Source organism: Ambystoma mexicanum, chromosome 11 (genome assembly GCF_040938575.1).
Source record: "Ambystoma mexicanum isolate Mex_15411 chromosome 11, UKY_AmexF1_1, whole genome shotgun sequence".
In the NCBI taxonomy this organism is placed as follows: Eukaryota; Metazoa; Chordata; class Amphibia; order Caudata; family Ambystomatidae; genus Ambystoma; species Ambystoma mexicanum.
This window is the reverse complement of record NC_090934.1, coordinates 976093955-976106679: the sequence shown is the minus strand read 5'-3', so window position 1 is coordinate 976106679 and position 12725 is coordinate 976093955. Positions and strand designations below refer to the sequence as shown.

The following is a 12725-nucleotide window of genomic DNA, read 5'->3' as shown; positions in this document are numbered from 1 at the left end:
GATGTGCAATGCCGCACCCTATAGTGGGGGATCGCTTTTTATGACCAAGTTAGATATACCATCAGGGCCCACCGCACGAGTAATGGTATATCTCAAATGTCAAATGACTTGGTGTGCAACTCTGAACAGAAATTTTCAAAAAAAGACGACCTATGTTCTCTGAAAAATGCTGTCCCAGGACACCTTTGCACTGGTATAATATCATGAGTGCTAGATTAATGGATAAACTTGAATCATTCCTGAATGAGGAGATCTCGCTCTCCTCTGCAGGTGCCTCCCTCTGAAATGGCCTCCCTGCGCCTCTCAACTTGAGCCGAACCACCTGAATTTCCGGCAGCAACTCAAAACATTACTCTTCTCCTCTGCCTTCACTCTCTCCCTCCCCTGCTGATCTACCTGTCTGCTGTACCAACTCGTTGCTTGAATATCGTCAGAGATTCTCTGAGACCAGGCTCTCTCTTGATCATTCCCCCTTGCACTGCCTCTGGGCTTACCACGCACTTAGGGGCTGTAACTGTAACCCTACAGACCCTTGTTCTCCTTTCACTACCCAGGGCTGCGCTGCACTGGCCTTACTTACTCGGAGCATTGCTGCACTGTTTCCCCCTCGCCTTCCCTCCCCTCCCCTCTCCCTTGCATTCCCCACCCACGTCCCTTCCCCTTGCACTTCTCGTACTTGTACGATCTGAATGACGCAAGGCCTAGTAAGATAGTTGGTCTTGTCCTCAATCTGTAATTCCCTCCCTTGTCTTGATACGCCTAGAAACACTTGGGTGTCCAGTTAAAGTTTCGAATCCTTTTGGTCAATGCCAAAAGGATCGAATCAATAGGCCCGAAAACAAAAGGGTCGAATTTTTTTTTTACATGTATATTTTTTTTGCGTGGCTTTTGTATACATAAAAAAGGTGTTTTTAACAAGAAAAACAGGGGTTTGGAGGGGAACCCCCCTAAAAATAAAAATAAAAACAAAAAAAAAAGAATTTCGACCCTTTTTTTCGGTCCTATTGACTCGATCCTTTTGGCATTCGACCAAAAGGATTTGAAACTATGACCTATAACCAAACACTTGTGTACAGGCGCATTATAAATGACTTATCATATCCATGGTACTCGGCCACAAGTCTCTGTTCAGAATTTTTCTTTTTCATCTATTGAAAAGCTAATTGTGCCTAACCAGACGATAGAACATCAAGCTCTGCCTTCTTTCAGAAACATGAAAAAAACATTGTGACAATGGTACTTCACAAGGAACTTCATAGAAATTGTCTTCTTTTGATTCCAGAATGCAGTTCTTCAAAACACAATCCCAGAGAGACTCCATTGTCAAACTGTATTCACTTGATTTCAGTCCTGGAATGGAGGACATATCACCAATTCGAAAATCCTTTAGTCCATCATAAGGAGAAAAACATGACCGTTCAAACATTGGCTATAGAAAGCCCTCACACCATGGCAAATAAGCAGTTGATGACAAAAACAGATGAAACAACACCTCTGTTAAAATATTTAGTTGGTAATGGGGTTAAGGAACAAAAGTGAGCCAGACACTAATATGTTGCAGTTAAACAAATACACCCAAAATATTTTGTTTCCAAATATCTAAAATATGAATTAGTAGATGTCTCTTGTTCCACAGGCTATGCACATGAGGCTATGGACATATGGAGAGACATATTTTCGTCCTACTTTTTAGTACTCCCTTTATGAAGACATTAAAGTTACAAGCCAGGCAATATCGATCTACTAATCAACAGAGCTGGTGAATAACTAGTTAAGGCTATAACAATTTACACGTGTAAATTGGTCATTGCAGAGTTGCATCTCAAAATAGTTTTAATATACGGTCTGTCTGAAATATTTGACAATTATTTCATCTTCATGAATTGAAATGGATCTGGCCCGGAGAGGTACAAAGGATGGCTCCTCTACTTCTAATTTTCAGAAGGGCTACATAATTTGCATTTAAGAGACATGGCTAATAGATGGGCAGTTTATGTACATTGTACTGAGTTTAGCGGCTGTAAAGAATAAAAGGGGGCAGACCAAAGGGAGGTTTAGCCATTTTGAATCAAAGCAAACTAGCTTATGTAATAGAACAATTGAAGATAGTGAGTGGTAATATAAAAGCTGTAAAATTGATTGTTCGATTTACTCAGTCTTCAAAATCATTTTTTTTTTTACTTAATATACATCTTAGATCAATTGGCTAGAATTGTAAAGAATATGTAAGCTATGCCAAAATTATGTTTTAATCATTGCAGGAGACTGTAATGATCTTCCTCTGAAGAGTGTATTAAGTATATGGGTATCTCTGAGAGACACAGAACTATCCTGTCCAGGAAATACAACTTCCATAACACAAGGGTAAAATGGTGGATGGTGTGGCACAAGTGCAGTCTACCCAGACGCTGCTTGCGTGTTCTCCATTTGTTTTCCTGCTCTCTGGATCCATGAATCACGTGCTGGAGGAAGGGAGTGCGGGCAGGAACGACTAAAAAACACCCTGGAGGTGCGTAGTGCCACGGAACTGTGGGGCAAGTGCAGTCTTCTGCACAGACAATGCTTAACTGTTCTCCATTTGTTTGCCTGCTTGCTGGGTCCACAAATCCTGTGCTGGTGGAAGGGGAGATGGAACGATGTCAAAATCTGCCTGGAGGTGTAGAGTGCCGCTTAAGTGCAGTCTATTGCAGTCCACTGACTGCTGGTGAAATAAGTCTGCTTATCTATCCTACCCAATGGCGAGTCTTGGAAACACAGTATTTTGGCATGCTGTTTTTGAAGTACTTACTACTACGGTGGCATGGACAATCTTACCAGAATGCCTTTGTGAAACTGCTTCCTCAAGGGAAATCTTTGAACAGTATGTACGCACTAGGGAGTGGGTCTGTCAGCCACTTGGCGAATATACAATGGCAGAGATAAGAAGCTGAAAGGGACTTGCCTGTCTCTCTTGTGACCGGAATACGCGCCCTAATATCGACGGCTCCCTCTGTGGGTAGATTTGCTTGTAAGTGTTTGGTTATACTTGTGGGAGATTAAAAAATTACTACTTTCTTTGTCAAAAAAGATAAAGTACTTGATCAGGCTCATGGTGGCCCTTCCTCTGTCCACCTGAATACTCGATTGGGCTTGGGGCAAGTCAATAACTTGGATCATGTGGCAGTTGGCTCTGATCTAAAGTCAATTACGAACTCTAACATACATGGCCCTGTACAAAACTCTTTAATAAACTATGATCCAATTACTGTCCCAAACATTGTGGATGACTTGTTGCTTAACATCTCGGAGAGCAAACCTATGGTTCGTTTGACAGGCCCTTTGAGTTTCTCCTGGTATAACGACTGCTTTGCCCCCTAGCGTTCCCATGCAAATACCCGGTCAGGGGCATCTTTGGTCCTTGAGGACTCCCTGAGCGATGGTTCTTTTTTGCAATTCTGGCATTCCTGTTATTTTCTCCACAACTAATGGATTGTTCAATCCATCGAGCCTCATTGGGCCTTTATTTATTGGCCACCTTGAATTTCGAACTTAACTGTCTTGTCCAGTTATACGGACCTAGAGAGCTCTTCCCAGGAACATCAGCCCTCGGCCGCAACAATAATTAAACAAGTTACTGAAATGAATGATTGCAATCAACGATTCCCAAACACTTGTGAGGAAGAAACCATCATGAGGATGAGAAACTGCACTGTTCCATGTCAATAATAGCGCAATAATCTTTAAATATGAGCACTCTACAGCTAACGTAGATAGCCTCCAATCAGCCATCTGATTATCCAACATCTCCTTGCTTGCTGTTTGAGGCTGCAAATGACGTCCACACACAGTGTTGGCCTAAAAGCTATTCTACGTTCATATATATATTCTGTAACGTTGATCATGCACCAATTGAGAGAGGCATCTCTTTATTAAATCAATTTTTCTTTTTTTCTTTTTTTCTATAGTACCGAAGTTCCCAGGCATCAGAGCGCATCACATGAAGACAAGGACAACAGAAAAGTGACAGGACAGTAGAGTAAGATTACTGGTGCTTAGTAGATTACATTACATGTACATTAGTATTTATGCAGGTTCTTTATTTGAACAGTGTCTTCAGTTTCTTCCTAACGGATAGGTAATTAGATTCTAGTCTTAGGCTGTTTGGGAGATCATTCCACTTAGATGCCACTTTGGTAGGGAATGCTCGTCCAAGTCCTTTGGCTTTTTTGGAGTGAGTTACTTTCACAAACCCTTGCACCTTGGATTGTAAGGTGTGGCATGGTTTGTATGTGGTTATTTGTTTTTTTAGCTATATGGGTGTGGATTCATATATACAGTGATGGACAATGGTCATTGCTTTAAAGGTGTTCCGGTCTTCCATGGCTAACCAATGGAGGGACTTTCTGTCTTCTGTAATATGTTCATCTCTTTTTTTTTCTTGGTAATTGTCCTTAGTGCATTGTTCTGTATGACCTGACATTGTTTGATGCATTTTTTTATTGGCCCCCATAAGTAGTGCATTCCTGTAGTTCAGTCTGGATGAAATTGTGGATCTGGCGATAATGGTGCTGTTTTGTTTACTTAGTAATGGCCTGATGCGGCCGAGCAGTTTTTGGTGGTATCAGCAATTCTTTTCCAGATGTTACGTGGGCTTCCGCTCCCAAGGATGCTTGTAGGTAGACACCTAGTGTCTTGACCTCATCAGAGACCCTTACATTTGTGTCTTTGATCTTAAAGGCGGTGTATTCTGTGTCTAGATTAGCTCTTGCCTGGTGTGATCCAAAGATCATGAGCTCAGTCTTGCTTCTGTTGAGACAAAACTAATTTTTCATCATCCCGGCTTCCATGGTCCTGTAGATGCTAGCAAGCTTATTATCGTCAGTGGTATGACAGCTCGATGACAAGTTGTGTCGTCGGTGAAATTTGTAAAGAAGACCCCTACGTTGGTTAATGGGGTATATAGACACTGCAGATCAAGATTGAATAAAAGGGGCGATAGGCTGGCCCCCTGGGGTACGCCATAATTTATAGGTCGGGATATGGAGAAGTGGCCACCCCAGTGAATCTTGGAGCTCCGCTCTTTGAGGAAGGATGTTACCCAATCTATGGCTCTTCGAGAACAAATAACCTGATTTGTCTAAAGCCTCATGGAGTTTTTGATGGTCAAGCAAATCAAATGCTGCTGAGAGGTTTAATAATATCAGCATCCCTGTTTTTCCCTCGTCTGGTATACTGAGAATTTTAGTCTGAAGGTCGAGCAGAGCCCTCTCTGTACCATGTGCTCCTCTAAAGCTAGCTTGTTTGGTGTGTAGGAGGCTGTTCCTGTCGATATTCTCAAATATAGGGGAAAAGACTATCCAGAAGAGAACTGACAGATATTCAACAAACAAGGTTCGAGATTGATGAAATAAAGGCAACCGCTTCTAAAACAAGCAAATAAGAGCTTTCTATAAGAGTGCTCTATGGTTTCTGTCACATAATGTACAGAAAAACGAGGCACTGGATCATGTGGTTTTATTTATTGACTACTATTAAAACGAAGGATGTAAAATTCTGTTCCTTTTAATGCAAAAGGTATTGGGATGTGCAAACCTATAGTAGTTCTCCTATTACCTCTGTGGAATGTTCAGACCACATACTTATCTATAAAAGCACACATTACAGAAGAAAATGCACATGCTGTCTTGAACAATATCGGGCTGCAGGGAATAGGGAAAGAGGAATTTGCAAAAGGAATTCGAGCCTTAAACAACTCCCGAGCACAAGGGCATAATGGGATCCCCAATAAGGTATTAGAGCACAATGCAAGGTAGTGGCACTTATTCTGCATCCAGTACTTTTTGTCTGCTGCAATCAAGTCCCCATTACTTGGCACATGGAGTATTATTGTTTCTGTGCATAAAAAGGTGCTAAAAATTGACCTAATAAACTATGGAGGATTGCCCTACTAAATAAAACTATCAAACCTTTTTCAGAACTTCTTTTGGACTGCCTTAAACACTGGTGCTTTGAAAGAAAGATTCAAAAGAAAGATGCTATGTATGGAACAAACCGTTCCAAGCTAAGCAGTCCACAGTGGGGAATTGTCTGGCTTTATGAAATTAATTGGAAAATATGCTGTTGGAAAGATTATTACCTTGTACTGTGCATTTGTGGATTTTACCACTGTAGTCTGTCTTGTAGATCGAGCTTTAATGTGAAAGAAATTAGCCTCTTCGGGCATATCCAATGGCCTGCTCGTTGAACTACTCAAACACAGAGGTTAGAGTTCAGTTAGATGGTTCAGGACATACAACAGCTAGTAGTCCTTCCAACTTGCAGTGGTCTTTGGCAAAGGTTGTATTCTGGAATTTGCAAGCTCAGTGAGGGCATTTCCTCCAAGGTTGGGTGGAAGACTTGTCAATTTGTATCGTATGCAAACAACAGTGTCTGTACGGACCCGACTCCCACAGGGTTACAACTGATATTGAATTATTTAGTTGAGTAGTATAAGATACACAATTTACAAATAAATGTTTTCAAAACTAAAATGTCCTCTTCACAAACTAAGAAGCATAGCAGATACATTTGGTATCTTCACTTTCCGCAATTAGAAGTTGATCAATGTATGTACTTGGGTATACAATGTGATTCTCCGTTTTCAAGTAAACTTTTTTTCTCTGCCCATTGTAGGTTGTCCACACTTTTCGCTTTGTGGAAAGCTTACAATGTTAAAACGCCCCCGTAAATGTTGTATGGGTGTACATATTTTTGGTTAGATACCTTGCTTTAAATGTGTGTCGAAGGAAGGGCATGGACACTTTTAAGTATGTAAGACTCCGTCTCTATACAAGTCTTATGGTTTGAGTTGGGTCTAACTTGGCTCATTATAAAAGGGTGAGACCAAATAATTTGGACCTACTGGGCACTGATACTTGCAAACCCAAATACTTTTAGAGGGATTACGTGCACCGATTTCGTTGCACATGAAAAAATAATCCACAATTCCTATGGTCTGTATATTATTCGGTCAACTAGGAATAAGTAAGGCTCCAATATCTGATACATCCCCCAATCTGGCAGTACTATAAAGAAATATGTGATGTTAACTAGTTCTACGAAGGATTCGGAACATTGTAAAAACATAGAGAAGTATGATGGGCTTGTCTCCTCAGCCATGCCTGGCATGATTAAAAGATATTCATGGAAGTACGACTCCCGTAAGTGCGTAGGTTCTTCAATTAGAAATGATAGTAGGAGCTTGGAAAGGTACACCAAGTATTGATGGGCTATTCTCCTGATGTAAAGGTGATTACAAGATTTTGATTTTGACGGGAGGTTAGAGGAATGAGGTGGCAACGGGGAGAGGCTCCCTGTTGCCACCTCATTCCCCTACCCTCTTGTCACCTCCAAGAAATCCAGTGTTTTTTCTCTACCCTCTCCACGTACCTGCTGGACTGGAGCTTTGTGCTCGGGTCAGGCATCTTTCCCACCTGTGGCAGCTGCCACAATAGAAATACAAAAGGGACTGTAACCTTGCCCCTGATTCAGTTTACTATGGCTGCAGCCAACTTATTATTTTTTTTTTTAAGTGGAGTTTGGACTTGCGGAGTCCATATCCTGCAATAAAAAATGTACATGCAAATAGCAATCACCCCCGCTTAGAGGGGGGAGGGTGGGGTCTGTGAAGGCATCATGAAGCAAGACACAGACAACAGATTTAAAGTTCAAAACAATCAGATTTATTAACGGAAATGTCAGGATGGTAGAAGGCCTAGATTGCCCTATGCCAAGGTGAGATGTCCCTACCTGAACAAAACTAAAGAAAGTCCCTCCTTCTGAATGGCACTACCAGATCGCTTACAGTGCTTATCCTTGGTTGTATTTCACAATGTCTTTGGCTTGCACAAATTAGGGCCCACTGGTCAAGGTGCAGTGGTCAGACCACATGGTCCACCAATCACAGGTTGCGCAACCAGAATCCCTAGACTCATCAGCTTGCACAGGTTCTTCTGTACCTGTCCCGTACATAGCTTTACATTCACTTAGTTTCTCTTTGTCTGCCTCTTGGCTTTATTGGCAGTTTTACACTTTTTTTTTTGTTACTTCTGCTGGTTAGCCTGTTGGCCTTGCCATACAGTATTACACACGTCTTGACAGATTTTGGCATTGCCGCACTGTATCCATTCATAAAAGTTCACTTTGTGCTGGTCTGATTCATGCCCCACCTTTTTGTTACACTCTTTCACACTTGAGCTCTTTTTCGTAGGCTACTTTCACTTGGGCACTTTCATGTTTTAGCTTTTATCAGTTACTTGCTTTGCCCATAACGTTTTATTTCCATTTAGTGTTCAGAATGCTTAATTTCAGGGTTTTGTTTAGTTTTGTATTCAATAGGAGTTATCCTGCTTAGTTGCTAATTTTCGTCCAGTTTGGTACGCAATATCTATAATCCAGCCGAATTTCAAATTTGTATTCAGTTCATTATAACTTTAGCTTCATGTGGTCCGCTAGGAGCACTCTGGCTTGTGAGTGTCTTCCTCTGACACCCGCCGGTCCTCTGCGTTCCTTTCTGGGGGCTGCCACTGCTTTCTGCTTCTGTGCGAGCCCCGCTCGCATGCCGGGTGATGTCTTCTGCATGCCGGCAAATCCAGTGCTCCCGCATGGATGCGGACAGCGTCCTCTCTTCTCACTTGCTCTCAGCTCCATCTGCTCACTTTCCAATCTGGAGGTTCCTACACTTGTGGCAAGTGCATGGCCCACTTGCCTTGGGCTCCACAAGCTCTATGGGATGTCAGCCGGCATACTGGCTCTTTCAAAAGTCCCAACGTGGCTGCCTCCTCATGGCACAGGTTCCCTGCTGGTCTCGCTGTTGCTCTCTTTGCTTGTTGCACTGGTCTCCCTCAATACACCTGCAACCACTTGACAGGTTGTAGGTGTGGATTCCCAATTGGATCTGTCTCACTGTGATTAAATGGTCATGCCTGACCCTTAAAGTACTCTGCAGGCATCTTCATCTTCCAAGTACTAGAGTAGTAAAAGGAAGGTGTTAGTGTTCATTCTCCAGCATGGGGTCTGGCATGGATTCACATGCTCATGAATATTCCCCGTCGTCAGGCTGGGAATCCTCGGTAAGAAAAAACCAGTATCAGTTTCGTTTCTGATCTGTCTTTCGTAGTAATAACCAATCACTGGTCTCTGCGTCATACTGACCACAGCCAATGACTGCCCTCTACCTAAGCACCGCCTCTGGCAGCCATCTTCAGATTTTTACCGCACGTTCATGTGTTGGGATCCTCGTGCTATTGCTCTCGAGCGTTAGTGCTATTTTTCGCGCTTTTTCACAAAAAACTTCGATTCTTTCGGTCAAAAGAGCCTCAAGCTCCACCGATCCTACATCCGATCAACGGGGACCCGTGTCGGATTCATCTGTGCCCCTCAAGGGTGAAGATTTCGTCGAGCTACGCTTCGGAGGACTCCAGAAGCTTCTCAGGCCCGGTCTCGGAGATGGCCCAGGAGAAGGGAAGCTCGACGCCCGGAAAGCTGTTCAGGGTCTGCCCTGGATGCCAGCTGCAGAACGTCTTCAAGGAGGACGAACACTCTTTCTGCCTTTACTGCCTTCATGAGGACAAGACGCACGTGGAGAAGGACTGTGCGTTTTGCGGCAACATGTCGGAACGGACCATGAAGGACCGCCATCAACGTCTCGCCAACTGGCTGGAGGGTAAGAGCCCGTCTGGCGAGAAGAAGAAGAAATCCGAGCGGTCTTCTAAGACCTTTGAGGGCGCCCCGGCGACGGGGGCCCAACATAAGGCCAAGCACCGCGAGTCCGCTGGCACCGGGAGCGCCGAACGGTCGGGCTCTACGGGCGCCAGGCAGGGCGCACCCTCCCCGGCACCATCAACCACGAGCCAACGCTCTGGGTCGGGTAAGAGGAAGGCCGAGCACCCGGCGAAGCTCCTGGAGAGGCCCCGGTCGAGCTCTAAGGCAGAGGAGGAGCGTGGCAGTGCCCCCTCCCTCAAGGATAAGGCGGTGAGCGCACCTAAGGTGGTGAAGGCCTTGATCCATCCGACCAAGCCCTCTATCGAAACGGTCGCGGCGGCCCTGGCTCAGCCTGTGGTGGCTACACCAGTGGTGGCGACCTCAGGGCCCAGAATCTCCCTGCCTCCGCGGAGGGAGTCTTCCTTTGTGCCCATCGATAGGACCCCCGTGAAACCCTCCGTGGGGAAGAAGGGGGGGCAGGGCGTCGTCGTAGATTCGGCCTCAACCTCAGAAGAGGAGCTGATCGAGGTCTTAAGCCACGGCCTAGGCGTGGAAGAAGGCCAGCCCGCCGGAATGGACCCCGACGCAGGTGACGACGACGGCATCGTCGAGGATACCGACGGGGCCCCTGCTCGCCCGTCGGATTCCCCTCTGCCAGCGCCGCAAGACAACTCGGCGGCCATTTTGTTGGCCATACAGTCCTTATGCTCCGAGATAAGGACGAGGCTACCGTTACCGACGGAGGAACCTCTCCCGTCGGGGGATCCAGAACCGGGACCTTCTGGTGTTCCCCCTACCAAGAAAAGAAGGATCCATCCACCACCTCCTTTTCAACCGTCGCGCCCCGTCCAGCCCTCCTCCCCGTCCACCCGTGGGGATGATACGGGGACTGACACGGCAGCGACGGGTACGGACGACGAGGCATACGACGAGGATTTTCCGTCGTCGCCTCCCACCAGGGCTTCTCCGCCCGACGAGATCGGATCTTTCCACTCCATGATCTCCAGGGCTTCCGAGCTTTTCCAACTCTGCCCTGAGGAGAAGAAAAAGGAAGGCTTCCTTTATCAGCGGCGCAAGGCCAAGAGGAAGACGGTCCTCGCAGTGCCTCTGTTGGACGACATTTGGGATGAGGGCCTTTCCCTCCTCAAGAACCCTTCCACGACGCCAGCTAGAAGAGACCGGTACGAGAAAAAGTACCGGGTCCCGGACACGGCCCCCCTATGCCTCCGGGCGCAGCCTACCCCGGACTCCGTCGTCTCCGCGGCAGCCAGGAAGAAAGCGGGGGGGGGTGGGGCCTCCACGTCAACTTCCCCGCCGGACGGCGAGGGAAAGAAATTGGATGCTATGGGACGTAGAGTCATCTCGTCGGCAGCGACGACGATTAAAGCGGCCAACGCCTTGGCTATCGTGGCCCGCTACGACAGGGAGCTCTGGTACAAGATAGCTCCCCTGCTGGATTTTCTGCCGGACGACAAGAGGGCGGAGGCCCTTGAGATCCTGCAGGAAGGTGAGGTGGCGTCGGACCACGCCATCACCGTGGCGACGGACATCGCCGACACTGGGTTCCGCCAGCTGGGCAACGGCGTTTGCCTTCGACGTCGTGGATGGCTCAAAGCTACAGACTTTCGGCAGGACGTCCAGACCAGAGTCCTGGACATGCCCTTCGACGGGAACAACCTGTTTGGGAAGACAGTGGACGATTCCCTTCAGGCCATCAAGGCGGATACAGAGACGGCCAGGGCCCTTGGAGTCCTGCAGCAACGACGAACGCCCTTTCGGAGCGGCGGAGGCAAGGGCGCCTCCAAAGGTTCCGGCGGCGGTTTCGCTTCCTACCGTCAAGCGGCCCGCTCGTCGTCGCAAGAGGCCTACAGAGGACGAGGCAAGTCTAGCGGACCCCGCCGTCGTCGCCAAGGAGGTCAAGGCGGCAAGGCCGCGTCCAAGCAGGATTGAACCGGCCGTGGGGTCGGGCCCCCACCGAAGCACCCCGGTGGGAGGCCGGCTGGCGGGCTTCGTCAGCGTGTGGGAGTCCATCTCCACCGACCGTTGGGTGCTGGACGCCCTGGCCCGGGGCCACGCGCTCGAGTTTCAAAGAAGGTGCCCGCGCGTCCCCCCCGTGGCCAGGAAAGAACTTCACGTCCCTCAACTTCTCCTGGAGGTAAAGGCGATGCTCAGAAAGGGCGCCATCGAACTCGTCCCAAAGAGGCTTCGGGGCTCCGGAGTCTACTCGCGATACTTCCTCGTGAAGAAGAAGACGGGAGGATGGCGCCCCATCCTAGACCTGCGACGTCTGAACAAGTTCATCAAGGCGCAGAAGTTCCGGATGGTCACCCTCCAGCACGTCCTGGGTCAGCTGGAGGAAGGAGACTTCCTATCGTCGTTGGATTTGGAGGATGCCTACTTCCACATTCCCATCCTAAAGGGGCACCGAAAATTCCTCAGATTCGTGGTCCAAGGGCGTCATTACCAGTTCAAAGCCCTTCCCTTCGGACTACGGTCGGCACCCAGGGTATTCACCAAGTGCCTCGCACCGGTGGCGGCGCAGCTGCGCCGCGAGGGGATTCACGTCTACCCCTACCTGGACGACTGGCTCATCCGCGCCAAGACGAGGGAGCTCGCCGTGGTCCACACGGCAAGGACCGTCCAACTCCTCACGGACCTGGGATTCTCCGTGAATTACGCCAAATCCCACCTGGTGCCCGCGCAAGTCGCACTGTTTCTGGGAGCGAGGCTCGACACAGTGTCCCTTCTGGCCTCCCCGTCGGAGGAGAGGACCAGGACCATCTTGGGCAAGGTGCAACGGATGTTGGTGGCCGACGCGGCCAAGGTGAGGTCCATCAAGTCCCTCCTCGGGATGATGTCTTCCTGCATCTACCTCATTCCCATGTGCAGGCTCCGGATGCGCCCGTTGCAAGAATTCCTGGATGCGCGCTGGATCCAGACGACGGGCAGCTTCGAGGAAAGGATCAAGCTCGACGAGAGTTTCCGACGAGCGATACGGTGGTGGG

General features: G+C 47.6%; 1 protein-coding gene across 3 annotated transcripts in view; it reads left to right on the top strand.

The window, feature by feature from the left end:
- The window catches only part of SYT12 (synaptotagmin 12), a 1146553-nt gene that overhangs the window by 260072 nt on the left and 873756 nt on the right, over nt 1-12725 (top strand). For 2 of the 3 annotated variants that reach the window (XM_069624132.1, XM_069624131.1), the window contains exon 2: nt 3945-4015. The exons of the other annotated variant lie outside the window; for it this stretch is intronic. The gene's annotated coding sequence lies outside the window, so the exon portion shown is untranslated. The remainder of the gene's footprint in view (nt 1-3944; nt 4016-12725) is intronic. 3 annotated transcript variants of the gene reach the window in all.